The following is a 15,260-nucleotide window of genomic DNA, read 5'->3' on the forward strand; positions in this document are numbered from 1 at the left end:
ATGGGAAACTTAATAAAAATGATTTTTTTTAAAAGTCGTCTTCTTCTTCTTCTTCTTCTTCTTCTTCTTCTTCTTCTTCTTCTTCTTCTTCCTCCTCCTCCTCCTCCTCCTCCTCCTCCTCAGGGATAAAATTCTGATGAATGGTGGGGAAGTAGGGACCCAACGTTTTCCTACTAGCCTTCAACCACAGTTCTGTGGGGAGGGTGGAACCGGTGGGAACCAAGGATACCCACATGGCAAATTCTCAAGGAAATAGGAGAAATGGATCTGGACCATATTTCAAAGTGAATCAACTGATTTGACACCCGCTTTGTATGAGCATCAGAAAGGCAGGTATCAGTCAGATGATGTGCTTCACGGAGTGTTGTGACTCAGTTCAAAATATGCAGGCAAAAAATGGTATTCTAGGGGGAAATGCATAGAAAAGCTCTCCAAAAATGTGTATTTTAGAGGAAGTGTTTGTTCTGAGCTCCACAGTTCTGTTGGGAAACAGGAGGTGGAAGAAATTGGGTTGGGGGCTGATTAGGAGGAATCCTTCAGGGCTTGTTATGTGAGTCCCACCCAGAGTGGCTATGAGTTGGCCCAAAAAAATAAGGACAGGGTAAAAAATCCATTCAGTTCCCATTTAAAGGCAAACCTCCCCATCCTTTGAAATTTGCATTTCTCCGAATTTCCAGTCCAGTTAAGTGTACAAAGTTACATTCACTGGAGCAAAACGTTCATAAATATGCATGTACTGGAAAAAGGAACATACAGAAATGCATACAATTTGGGGGAATTGATTTGCCCAAAACATAGACACCAGGCAAGATTGCATAGAAATGTGTGTCTTGAGAGAAACATGCACTAAAATGATGATTAATTCTCATGAGGGCTTTTTGCTGATGTGGCAGTGTGAAGAACAGAAGGTAAGACTGCAAAAAGAGAAACTGAAATGGACAGATTTATCCAAACCTACCTACAAATCGGATCCCAAGTTATTGGTTCAAATTTCGCCTCTGCTGCAAACCCGATAGATGGCTTCTGTCAGGCCACTTCCTCTAGACCTTGGTCACCTCCCTCACATCCAATTTGGAAACAATATTGCTGGTCAACCTTGCAGAGCTGTTATGAGGACCGACGACTTGTAACAACCAACTCTTAATTCAATTTCGCATCTGTCAGGGGCTCAGGAGCTGAGGCACAGGGAAGATGGGAGATGGAGAGCGAGGGGGAGGAATCCGAAGGGAGCGTAGGAGGGGACAGTGGTCCGAGGGATTCCATGAGCCTCTCCAGCGAATCGGAAGATTCACAGAAGGGAGCGCCAGTGGCCAGGGGCAGGGGGGTCCCAAGGGGAACGCCCCAGGAGCAAGGGGGCAGCAGGGAGTCCCAGAGCAGTAGTTGGAAATCAGGACCAGCTTCCCCACCAGAGCAGAGTGGGGGGGAAGAGTCCCAGGCATCGGGGCCAGTGCTTTCCCCACCAGGGAGAGGAGACGAGGCAGAGTCTACCATGCCTCCCTCGGAGAGTCGGACAACGGAAGGGAGGTCAGATCCGGCCAGTGTCACAGAAGAGAGAAGCAGTGATAGAAGTAGTGTAACGGTTAGGAGAAAGGTCACTGGTTGGCGCGAGAAGCAAGTTCAAATGTACAGGAGCGCGGGACAGCAGAGAGTGAGGATTGGGAACCGGGTCCTAAAGCACGCCGGAGGCAGGGGGAGGAGCTAAGCGACTCAGCGTCGGAAGAGTCCAGAAAGGGCAATGCCCCAGCGGGCAGGAGGACCCAGAGGAGAAGAGAGCAGCGCTGGAGGTGGAGCAGGGCTAGGATCTTAAACTGGTGTGGAAGGGGCGGAGACTCAGACGGGACTTCGCCGATCTAGAGTCTAGACGTAGGGCTGCACGCTCTGGCTTTGAAATGGAAATTAAACTTCAGTAAAGACTTTTGTACATAACATCAGCCTGGCGTTGGTCCTCTGTGAGCTGGGACCTAGAGGCAGCTCTGACAGCATCAATGTTTGCACCAGACAAGGATGTCTGAAAGGATTGGTTGCCTTCACATTTCCCAGCTCCTCCTGCTGCCACCATACGATGAAACCCGCAGCATCACTTTAGCTTTTCTTAATTGCCTTTTCCCCAATCCCTAAATTGACTCTTTATAAACAGATCCAAGATTCAGACGATGCAGCCCCACGCTGGGCTGATCTGATACCTGTTTATTATATGCAATTAGAGAATGCAACGGTGACTTTGAAGTGCCAAAGAAGCCTGAGGAATGCAGATATATTGTTCCCAACTCATTTTCAACATACCTACACACCGAGGCCTGTAATTTTCTTAATTTTCTTAGACCTTCTTGCTTCTCTCTCTACAACCTATTATTATTATTCTCCCACAGAATTAGATAACACTTGCTCTCCCCCCCCCTCCCCAAACTGATTCTGGGTTATATGTTGCTGGAGAACAGAGAGAAATGAAAAGGCAACAGCGTGGGTAACATTCTGCATTGGTGGGATGTTTTAAATACCTTTGATTTTTTTTTAAATTTTAGTTACTTTTTATTATTATTAAACAAATATCACAATTCCTCCAGAGCCTTTTATGGAGAAAAACCTTTCCAATCAGCTCTATCATACTCTCCAGCATTTCTCTGATGAAAATAGGGATGTCCTATTTAACAACAACAACAACAACAACAACAACAACAACAACAACAACAACCCTCTTCTTCTTTGGCAATCCCTCATAGCCGAATAAGATTGTCTTCCATGAACACGGTCTAAACAGTGAGGCCGTAAGTCACTGTGGAGGCCAATTCTGGATCCACACGTCCTTCCACAGTGGGGACATAGGTTCCCGGGTAGGAGTTGATCATGGTGAGGGTTTGCCAAGCGTGCCTTCCTCTTCGCACATTTCTCCTTTGCGTCCTGAGTTTGAGCATCTTCAAAACTCATAGCACCTTTGGTAAAGGCTGTTCTCCAATTGGAGCGCTCGCAGGCCAGTGTTTCCCAGCTGTCGGTGTTTATACTACATATTTAGATTTGCCTTGAGAGAGTCTTTAAACCCTTTTGTTGACCACCAGCATCACACCTTCCATTCTTGAGTTAGGAATAGAGTAGTTGCTTTGGAAGACGATAATCAGGCATCTGAACAACATGACTAGTCCAACAAAGTTGATGTTGAAGAATAATAACAGCACACTGCCCATCTGACTGAGTAGCCCCAGCCACATAATAAAACATTACACATTAAAAAAACTTCCCTAAATAGGATTGCCATCAGATATCTTCTAATAGTCAGATAGTTGTTTATTTCCTTGACATCTGATGGGAGGGCGTTCCACAGGGCGGGCGACACCACCAAGAAGGCCCTCTGTCTGGTTCCCTATAACCTCACTTCTCACGGGGAGGGAACTGCCAGAAGGCCCTCGGAGCTGGACCTCAGTGTCTGGGCAGAACAATGGGGGTGGAGATGCTCCTTCAGGTATACTGGGCCGAGGCTTTGAATTGTGCTTGGAAACGTACTGGAGCCAATGTAGGTCTTTCAGGACCGGTGTTATTTGGGCTCAGTGGCCACTCCCAGTCATCAGTCTAGCTGCCGCATTCTAGGGAAGGGAAGTGTAATGGAGAAGGGAGTGGGGCTGGAAACCCTTCCTGGGCTCTGATTTTGATCCAAGCCGTAGAAGAATTCAGGACTTCTAATCCTCGCTCCTCATATGAGTGGGCTTTTGTGAACTATTTAAGTTCATTCCGGAGACTGGCAACAGAGACCCACCCCCCAAACCGCCTAGTTTTGCAATAACTCAGCGAGCGGTAGGTGACTGCAATTTCTCCCATATCAAATGATCAAAACCTCCCAGAGATTTGGCATTCAAAATAGCCACCAATGCAGAACATCTCAAATTTGCCAAACATGGCTGATCTCATTTTGGACCATTCAGTGAAAGCCTATTAAATATACATTTTTGCAGTGTCCATTAATCATGGAAAGACCTGCTTTGAGTTACTCAATCATCTGACATAATGTATTCTCCTCCTGCACCTTGGGTGAGCAATCAAAGGGAGATTGACTTTCTTCATTTAGTCAAATAGATTTATCTGAGCCATGTTTCAAATGACTAGATTAAGTGGGGTAATGCTTATTCTTTTTGTCAGTAGGGGGGAGGGGGGAAGAATCCATTCAGTGCAAATATTCCTTTGATTTCAGACTAAGAATCACCATTAAAAGTATTAGGGTCCTTTTTCTGTTGTTCTCATTGTATCTCCTTGTACTGCAAACTAGTGACTATTCATCACGTATGCCAACTTTGCAAGGGAGAACAAGCAGACTCTGGACCAAAGGAACACCTTGAAGGTTGCTAGCAAATGCATCACTGGAATGAGAGGCTTTTGGAAGAACAGGCTAGGGGAGGCCAGTCTTTAGCAGAATCAGCACTAGGGTGCAATTAGATTTGGGATGCTGTCAAGTGAAGCTGGGGCTTTAAAATGCTCAGTTGTGGGGTGCCGCGGATGGAGGAAATAATAATAATTTCATAATACTATTTCCCAGTAGTGATGTATAGAAGTGAGAGCTGGACCATCAAGAAGGCTGATCGCTGAAGAATTGATGCTTTTGAATTATGGTGCTGGAGGAGACTCTTGAGAGTCCCATGGACTGCAAGAAGATCAAACCTCTCCATTCTGAAGGAAATCAGCCCTGAGTGCTCACTGGAAGGACAGATCCTGAAGCTGAGGCTCCAATACTTTGGCCACCTCATGAGAAGACTCCCTGGAAAAGAACCTGATGCTGGGAAAGATGGAGGGCACAATGAGAAGGGGACGACAGAGGACGAGATGGTTGGACAGTGTTCTCGAAGCTACCAGCATGAGTTTGACCAAACTGTGTGAGGCGGTGGAAGACAGGAGTGCCTGGCGTACTCTGGTCCATGGGGTCATGAAGAGTTGGACATGACTAAATGACTAAAGAACAACAACAACAATACTATTTCATTTTGATTATTCCCTTTTCTCCTGAGCCTATAGCCTGCTAAACTGAAAAGGCCTGTGTCTGCCTTGTAAAGTACAGAACTAGTTGTTTTCAGGTACTGCATGCTGCAAATGTTCGTTCCAAAACACCAAAAAGAATAAACTGTTACAATCTATGGTATCCATTTGTTTGCACGAAAGAAAATTGGCGAGGCATGGCAATTGTGATTAATCTTGGATTGCTTTGTAGACAGACGAAAGCAGATATCGGGAGACATTTAATGAATGAGAAAATTAGTCAAAGTCTAAATAAATAAAGACATTTAAAAAATCATTATAGTGGTACCTTGGTTTAAGAACTTAATTCGTTCCGGAAGTCTGTTCTTAAACGAAAACTGTTCTTAAACTGAGGTGTACTTTCCCTAATGAGGCCTCCCGCCGCCAGTGTCCTTCCACCTTTCGGATTCCATTCTTAGACCCAGGTAAAGTTCACAAACCGGGACAATACTTCCAGTTTTGCGGAGTTCATAAACCAAATCGTTCATAAACAGGGCTGTTCTTAAACCGAGGTGCCACTGTATATGTAATCATATGATTTTGTGATGAGGAACTAAATGATTTTGATTGGTTCAGCATGGTGGTGTTGAGCTGCAACTATGAAGACTGCTGAGATTCTTTGGTGAAAAGAAACCACGTGTGTAATCTGGAAGAGTATAAGAAACATTGCTTTGGATGTAACTCTTTGCACCCTTCTCTTTATTTTTGAGGTTGACCCTATGCATATTTGTATTTCAACAAAGGCCTGTCTAAAGCCCTAAATGTCCTCGGTCCAGTATACCTGAAGTAGCGTCTCCACTCCCATCGTTCTGCCCAGACACTGAGGTCCAGCTCCGAGGGCCTTCTGGTAGTTCCCTTGCTACGAGAAGCCAAGTTACAGGGAACCAGGCAGAGGGCCTTCTTGGTAGTGGCGCCCACCCCTTGGAACACTCTCCCATCAGATGTCAAGGAAATAAACAACTACCAGACTTCTAGAAGACATCTGAAGGCAGCCCTGTTTAGGGAAGCTTTTAATGTTTAATAGACTATTGTATTTTAATATTCCATTGGAAGCCGCCCAGAGTGGCTGGGGAAACCCAGCCAGATGGGTGGGGTATAAATAAATTATTATTATTATTATTATTATTATTATTATTTTCCCTTGGAATCTGTATCCTTTTCTTTGTCTTTTCCGGACGGGATACCTCCAGTCTAGAAACACCTTTCAAATTTCTCCAGTGAAGAACAATTCCCTGGCCTTTAATGATCTCCAAACATCTGTCCCTTGAGGGGGTCGGCCCACCCTGCCTCACCGTAGGGAAAGCACTTTTTGAAAAATGAGTGCTAGAGATGCCGTTTGAAGCTGCGTGAGTGAGTGTTTAATGGCTGGAATATGATTGTGGGAAGGAAACTTTTGCCAAGAATTGATTTCCTACAAACAACCAAGAGAACGCAACTTGTTTTAGGCATTCATAACTCCATTAGTCCCAGTGATCTCTGCAGGTGACGAGTGCAATTAGGCTGCTTTGGGAAGCCTGGTTATTTCAGTATGTCATTTAAATAATAGCATGGATTGAAAAATATGGTGTATGACTTGAGGTTCCTGCCAACCTGCCTTACAGCTCCCTGTTTTTTTTCCTTCTGCAAATGACACACTACATTCCAGTCATAAGCTCAGTTCCTAATATTTCCACATCAGTTTGTGATTTCTTTTTAAAGTCTGCCTGAAATTTCCCCAAATTTCCTCTGAATATACACTTATTTGTGCATTTATTTTTGCATAGCAGTTTTGCATGCTCTTTTCAGTAATATATATGCATACATGTATACATTTTACCTGGGTATATGCACTTTTGTACTGCTCTGCAAAATTTGGAGATGTACTACGTTGAAAAAATGGCTGTGTTTCAATTTGTGTTTTGTTTCATAAAGAGCAAATTAGGAAAGTTTGCCTTTAAATGTGAACCTGATCAAATTTCTCCCCACGTTTCAATTATTGGCCTTCTCAGGGAGGGCAGAGGGCTGAATGCGAAACACCCACATTTTGCATAAAGGTAAAGGGACCCCTGACCATTAGGTCCAGTCGTGACCGACTCTGGGGTTGCGGCGCTCATCTCGCTTTACTGGCCGAAGGAGTTGACGTACAGCTTCCGGGTCATGTGGCCAGCATGACTAAGCCGCTTCCTGTGAACCAGAGCACGGAAACGCCTATTTATCTACTTTCACTTTGACATGCTTTTGAACTGCTAGGTGGGCAGGAGCAGGGACTGAGCAATGGGAGCTCACCCTGTCGCGGGGATTCGAACCGCCGACCTTCTGATCAGCAAGTCCTAGGCTCTGTGGTTTAACCCACAACACCACCCGCGTCCCATACATTCTGCATAGTGAATGCTTAAAGCCAAGTGAATCAGAGCAAACCCCAAAGACGTTGATGAGACTTATAGATTCCAGACCCTTTTATTTGTTTCTTTTCTGGTTTCACTGCACTTTAAAAGACAATTAAATGGGGCTATTTAGGAGCTGGTTTAACGGCCTCTGCAATAGTATACTTCCCAGCACCCGGTCATAGTCAAAAGCTTTTCCTAAACTGTGTGTATATCACCCAGTAAAACTTTTGTGTACTTGAATACAATACAGAGATCATTTCAATGAATGTAACTGCTGAGGGTGCAGTGTTAATTACAAAATTGCATGGGATGCGGGTGGCTCTGTGGTTTAAACCACTGAGTCTCTTGGGCTTGCCAATCAGAAGGTTGGCGGTTCAAATCCTGGCAACAGGGTGAGCTTCTGTTGCTCTGTCCCAGCTCCTGCCAACCTAGCAGTTCAAAAGCACACCAATGCAAGTAGATAAATAGGTACCGCTGTGGCGGGAAGGTAAACAGCGTTCCTGTGTGCTCTGGCTTCCATCACGGTGTCCCATTGCACCAGAAGCGGTTTAGTCCTGCTGGTGGCATAACCCGGAAAGCTGTCTATGGACAACGCCAGCTCCCTTGGCCTGAAAGTGAGATGAGCGCCGCAACCCCATAGTCACCTTTGACTAGACTTAACCGTCCAGGGGTCCTTTACTTTTTTTACTAATTACAAAATGTTCTTGGTTGCTTCTTCTTTTTTATGAAATATTTTTTATTGGATTTACAAATACAAAATGCAAATAAACACAAACTGTAAAAACAAATGTATATAAAGAGATTCTCCAAATCTCAAGACTTCCCCTCATCCCCTCCGTGGGATCTCATTTTAAACATCTACAACTGCATATTCATCCAATTTTTATATCAAACCTTATTATCATTAATAATTTTTACACTGCAAGTGAGTCAAAATCCTGCTCTTGTTTCCATCTGCTTACAGTGGCCGCCTAAATAACTTATAAATTGTTCCCAATCTTTTATAAAGTTTTTATCCTCTGGCTTCTTCTTTTGCTTTTGGAAGAAAAAGAAGAAGAGTAAAAAGAACAAAATCACTTGGACAAAGAGATGAAAGGTGTGTGGGCCAGATGTAAATAAAAGGAGGTTACATTGTCTCTGTGATTCACAATCCATTACAAAGACTCTGCCCTATTATCCATTGGCTGAGGAGGTCACCATCAAGAATGCTGACACAATGCACTAAATCCTGAGGAATCATATTAAGGGGAAAGACGCTTTAATGGACAAAGCAGTTCTTTGGATCAAGAGTAAACTCTGCTTTTGCACATCTTTGCAAAGTGTTCTGTGCAGATGCATACAGGTTGAATTGGAGTGGAGTAAAAACAACAACCACTTTTCTGGTGTGTCTGTGTTTGTGTGTGATGAATTTTATTATCCAGGTCAAAAACATGACTCTACTTTAAGTCTGCCCTCCGTGGGGCAGGGGGAGGTTGTGGCTCAGGGCCAAAGCATCTGACTTGCATGCAGAATGTCCCAGGTTCAATCCTGGGTATCTCCAGGTAAATGGCTGGGAGCGATTTCTGCCCAAAATCCCAGAGTGCCCTTGCCTGTTAATGTAGACAATACTACTCAAGCCAGATTAATGGTCTGACTCAGCATAAGGCAGCTTCCTTTGTCTCTCACCCTTACTGCACTGTTTGCAAAACTATTTGGTTATTTCCTTGCATTTCTCACTCACGCAGTTGCCCTCGTTTCCGAGCACACTTCAATGTGTTGGTGCTGACATTTAAAGCCCTAAACGGCCTCGGCCCTGTAGACCTGAAGGAGCGTCTCCACCCCCATTGCTCTGCCCAGACACTGAGGTCCAGCGCCGAGGGCCTTCTGGCAGTTCCCTCACTGCAAGAAGCCAAGTTACAGGTAATCAGGCAGAGGGCCTTCTCAGTAGTGACACCCGCCCTGTGGAACGCCCCCCCCCCCCAGAGAAGAACAACTACCAGACTTTTAGAAGACATCGGAAGGCAGTCCTGTTTAGGGAAGCTTTTAATGTTTAACAGACAACTGCATTTTAATACTTCGTTGGAAGCCACCCAGAGTGGCTGGGGAAACCCAGCCAGATGGGCAGGATAGAAATAAATTATTATTATTATTATTATTATTATTATTATTATTATTATTATTATCTGCAACATCCCCATGCAACCACCATCTGATTGGCTATACAGTCAAACCAGGATCCCTGATTGAGTAGGAATACTTAAGGGTAGCCCTGGGGAAAATAAGGGCACTAGCTGTAGCTGTAGCTGTAGCTGTAGCTGTGGTGGGGGCACTATTACCATTCTAAGAGAACAAGGAAGGTGTTCACAGTGATTTCTCACACTTCTTTTTCTAGAAAAGTAGCACTATCCGATTCTATTACAGATTAAGTGTGAACTGTCAGTGTTCGAAAAAGAAGAGGTTCTGACCTCCTTTTCGCTCCTTTGCCTAGTCCTCAGACCTTAGTTGGCACAAAAGAGTCTTTGAGAAAGAATATTCTTGCAGAGTATTGCTGCTTTTATTCTTAAAAAAGTATTCTTCTCCACCCACGGCCGACAGTTTTTACACACACCAAATGCAACCGGCTTTCTACCATCCAACCCACCCACACTCAACAGTAACATTGACCACTCTATATATACAGGTACAATTTGGTGAAAGGGTGCATGAGTCATTGTAGGCCACTGACTCATGCTGACTTAGGTCTTTAGCATTAAAGAATGGCCAATTTTTAGCCGTGACATGAACTGGCTCCAGATTTACCACATGTCAACTGTAAACACCTGTGTGGAAGGAAAGAAGTGCACAGTGCAGAGGTGAATGAGGCCCTTTTCCTTCTGTGTATGCACTTGCTACTGTATTCTTCCAGATGCACTTCCATACTTAAAACGTAAAGGACCCCTGACAGTTAACTCCAGTCGCGAACGACTCTGGGGTTGCGGCGCTCATCTCGCTTTACTGGCTTTACTACCAGCGTTTGTCCACAGACAGTTTTTCTGGGTCATGTGGCCAGCATGACTAAGCCACTTCTGGTGAAACCAGAGCAGCGCATGGAAATGCCATTTACCTTCCTGCCAGAGTGGTACCTATTTATTTACTTGTACTTTGACGTGCTTTCAAACTGCTAGGTTGGCAGGAACTGGGACCGAGCAACGGGAGCTCACCCCATTGCGGGGATTCGAACCACCGACCTTCCGACTGGCAAGCCCTAGGCTCAGTGGTTTAGACCACAGCACCACCCGAGTCCCATACTTCCATACTTACTTCACAGCAAAGATTGGGAACCTCAGGCCTGGATGCCGCCCCCCCTGGGGGCCCTCACTGGGTCCCACATCCTCTCTCCTCAGGCCACTAGCACTGCTTTGAAACCTCCTCAAATATTTTTCTGGTCTGGCTACAACGTGCCCATGAGCTCTGACAATACTTCCTCCTTGCCTGGATAGAGGATGGAGAAGGATGCAGGTATATAGCCTAAAATTAGGATTAATCTCCAGGTTGATGGACTGTATGGAGTGGACGGAAGTGTCTGGCAGAGCCCGAGACCGGGGAGAGGAGATGGTGGAAGAAGATTGGAAGATTTAAAGTTTATATATAGAAATATTGCAAAATCAATGAGTGACAGGAAAATGTTGGAATGAATTTTTATGGCCTTAGTAGAAATGCTATAAGGAGTTAAGCTTAAATAAGTATACTAACTTTAATGGAAATAAGATTAAAAATATGTTGAGACATTTATATGATAGAAAATGGAGAAAGATGGAAGGGAATTGCTGAAGCAATTAATGGAAGTGGAATACAAAGAGGGAGGTGAGAGGAGGTTGATGATATAAGGGAATGAAAGTTAGAATATGGAAAAGGTGTGATGTGTGTTTTTAAACTGTTTTTGTTTTAGTTACAGATAGGTAGCCGTGTTGGTCTGCCATAGTCAAAACAAAACAAATTCCTTCCAGTAGCACCTTAAAGACCAACTAAGTCAGTTCTTGGTATGAGCTTTCGTGTGCATGCACACTTCTTCAGATGCACTGAAACAGAAGTTTCCAGACCCTTCTATATAGTGAGAAGGTGGGGAGGGGTATTACTCAGAAGGGTGGTGGGAATGGGTGATTGGCAGATAGCTGTGATGAGCCTGTTGACGACTCTTAACGACTGCAATAGGTCTTACAGGAAAAAGCAAGGGGTGAAAAGGTGACAAAGCCATTTTTCACCTTTTCACCCCTTGCTTTTTCCTGTAAGACCTATTGCAGTCGTTAAGAGTCGTCAACAGGCTCATCACAGCTATCTGCCAATCACCCATTCCCACCACCCTTCTGAGTAATACCCCTCCCCACCTTCTCACTATATAGAAGGGTCTGGAAACTTCTGTTTCAGTGTATCTGAAGAAGTGTGCATGCACACGAAAGCTCATACCAAGAACTGACTTAGTTGGTCTTTAAGGTGCTACTGGAAGGAATTTGTTTTGTTTTTGTTTTGTTTTGTTTAGTTCATTGTGTTAGATAATGTGTTAAGGTTGTGTTTTGTATGGTTTATATATTGTATTGTATTGTGTTTTTTTTTGTTCTTGTTCTTTTTTCTCTCTCTCTTATCTCTTTTTCCTTTTTTAAAAAAGTAATAAATATTATTTAAAAATAAAAAAAATAAAATTAGGATTAATTGCTCTGCCCATGTTGACTACCCACAACTGGAAGGTACCCCAGAAGACCATGCAGCCCTCAGATTAAAAATGCTTCCCCACTGCCTAACCAACACAGGACAGGCAAGGCTACAGGTTAGAAAACTCCAGACAACTTTGCTGCACAAATGTAGGGGAAGCAGAACTTTAGAAAAGTTCTCTTCTCGACGCATCTCCTGTGCGACCTCTCAGTCAATCCTTAGGGAAGCTGGTTCTTAATTTGCTTGACTTTTAGTTAAAGAGCAACTCAACTTGGCAATCAATTCCTGCCCTTTGGGGATTGCTTGCGGTAGGTTTCCCTGTGCCTTTAATTTGTGCTATTTCTATAAAGACAACTTCAGGAAATTAGCACCAAGTAGATCCTGGGCATTAAATCACGGAGGATGAGAATCAGAATAGGGCTGTGGAGACTTGTCTAAATTCTCTGTTCATTATGCTGCAGAGTTATCCCGTTCAGTCATTTCTACTGGGTAATAAGAGATTGACATCAGGTGGATAGGTAGAATATTGTTATGTTATCTATTGCTTGTTATTGTTTTAATTAATTCACTGTTATACTCGGTTGGATCCATGCTCTGCTCTCACTAGTGGGAAGGTCAACTGAAAGAAAGTCTTGCTGCTGGTATCTGGAAATATGAAATACGACTCATGCAACACGTTGGCGACTAATATACACACAATAATTACCAAAATGATTATACATTCTTTATCAATCTTCTGAGAAAAATACAAAACCTTATGCAAAGCCACAGAGACTTGCGAACTACCCAACCGAAGATGAACTTATATGGCTATTGCCAGTTTCCCCATTCCCATCTAACATCTAGGGCCACTTCTCACAGTGTGAGAAGTAAAGCTGGGAACTTCAAAGTGAGGAGGAAATTGCCAAATGTTGTGTGAAACTGTGCCCCCCCCCACAGCAGCCATTTTGTGGCTGACACCCACAGCAATTCCTAAACATTCAAAATATTGCCACTGACTCCCCCACAGCTGGCAACCCCTGCCATTGACCACCACCTTATATTATACCAATCTCCTCCCCCCCCCGCCACAGATCACTCCTGAAATGTGGGAGCAAATTGGTTTAAAATTATATATCGGGGATTGCCTGAACCCTTATATCCCAGCTCGATAACTGAGATCTGTAGGAGTGTCTCTGGCCATTCCCCGAGTTCGTGAGGCTCATTTGACAACAAAGAGAAACCAAGCCTTTAGTGTCATTGGCCTAGTCCTGTGGAACACCCTGCCACTAGATATTTGGCAGGCGCCTTCTGTACTAACTTTTAAATGCTGGTGGATTTTTTTCCTCTCTATTCCACCAGGCCTATTCAGGCAATTAAGCGTACATCCCCCACAATGGTCTACTGGTGTTTAATTTTAATTCTTTAATTTTTTTATAGCTTTACTGTTTATATATTGTTGTGAACTGCTGTGATATATATTCATGATACAATGCTATATGCATATTTTTATGAATGAATAATGGATTGAGCAGATTTATGAAGCAATGCTCTCTAAGCACAAGAGCAGCTGGTCAAAGGAATATGCTCTCTGGAATCTCCTTCTTTAGAGAGTTCAAGGGATGGGGTTGTGTAACAGCTCTTGGTCTTGCTCCAGGGACTGGCGGGGTGCTAACTTAGGGTAGATGTTTGAACCGTATAATTTGTCAGATCTCTTCTAAGTAATTATTTGCTGAGTTCCTCTCCCCTATCTCATGTTGCAATTAAGTATTTAAATCATTAAAGTAATTCGAGCATTTACCTTTTGATTTCCGAGCAACACAGCCATTTATAAAAATATTACCTGGGATTGGAATAAAACCTGACAAAAAAGCAATTAAATTTGCTTCTAAAAGAGACGAATTAGCCACTTAAAAGTTATATGAAAAATGACTCCCCACCTCATCCCCGCTGAATAATTTTAAGGTGCAAAATGAAATTAAAATCAAGCGCTCAATGTATCTCTGAAAACAGAACCTCAGGCCCAGGGGCCAAATGCGGCCCTCAAAACTGTTCTGTCTGGGCTTCAGGACTCTCCCCAAGTCACATCCAAGCCACACCTTTCACCAGCCCTGCTTTGTACCTTCCTTGAGTGTTTTGCTTTGGTTGAAATATGTCCTGGAATTCAAAAAATTGCCTGCCAGGTTGATTGGATGGAGGATGGTGAGGGACAAAGTCCAAGTTCATTGCTCCATCCACTTTCGCCACTGGCTCTGCCCAGAATTGGCATGCAGAACCTATAAGTCTCAGGAACCGGCTGGTTGGGTGCTGCCCACCCAAGGATGACTCAGAGGAAGAAGACTTAGACCTAGCAGAACAGTGGTGGGATACTGGAGGAAGGAGGGAACAAGCTGGGAGGTGGTAGAAGCAGGAAGCATGTGTGATTATGGGGAGTCAGAAGACAAAAGTCTTTCAAGGACAGGTGGGGTGCCGAGGTTCTCAGTGTGAGTTCAGACTCTGAAAGACAGGACAGAGAGGAGGAGGAGGAGGAGGAATTTGGACTTGATACCCCGCCTTTCACTCCCCTTAAGGAGTCTCAAAGCGGCCAACAATCTCCTTTCCCTTCCTCCCTCACAACAAACACTCTGTGAGGTGAGTGAGGCTGAGAGACTTCAGAGAAGTGTGACTAGCCCAAGGTCACCCAGCAGCTGCATGTGGAGGAGCGGGGAAGCGAACCCCGTTCACCAGATTACGAGTCTACTGCTCTTAACCACTACACCACGCTGGCTCTCAACAAGACACTGTTTCAGCTTCACATCAGTTCAAAATGAGCTCTCCTGCTCCCTCCACACCGAGAACACAAAGAGCATTGCATTTTGCTGAGCAATGGGCCAGACATGCCCAGAGAGGAGGTTTCTCCTCCTTGCCATAGCTTACGTCTGCTTGGGAGGAGTCCAGAGGAAGAGGGCTAGCAAGTGAAGGACAGGCCAAATATCAGTCCCAGCAATATCTTCTCCAAGGGCAGTTTTCTTGTGGGCCCCTGGTCATACACCATGTTTTTCCATTCACGCTGTTATTGAAATGACATGCTGAAATAACTATACAGTGGTACCTGGGTTACAGATGCTTCAGGTTACAGACGCTTCAGGATACAGACCCCGCTAACCCAGAAATAGTACCTCGGGTTAAGAACTTTGCTTCAGGATGAGAACAGAAATTGCGCAGCAGCGGTGCGGCGACAGCTGGAGGCCCCATTAGCTAAAGTGGTGCTTCAGGTTA

The 15,260-nt window shown here is 44.3% G+C and overlaps 1 long non-coding RNA gene across 1 annotated transcript in view; it reads right to left on the minus strand.

The window, feature by feature from the left end:
* Positions 1–15,260, minus strand: part of LOC309341406 — a 657,545-nt gene that overhangs the window by 464,081 nt on the left and 178,204 nt on the right. The gene's annotated exons all lie outside the window — the stretch shown is intronic.

Source organism: Podarcis erhardii, assembly GCF_964252035.2.
Source record: "Podarcis erhardii genome assembly, chromosome: 4".
NCBI lineage: Eukaryota > Metazoa > Chordata > Lepidosauria > Squamata > Lacertidae > Podarcis > Podarcis erhardii.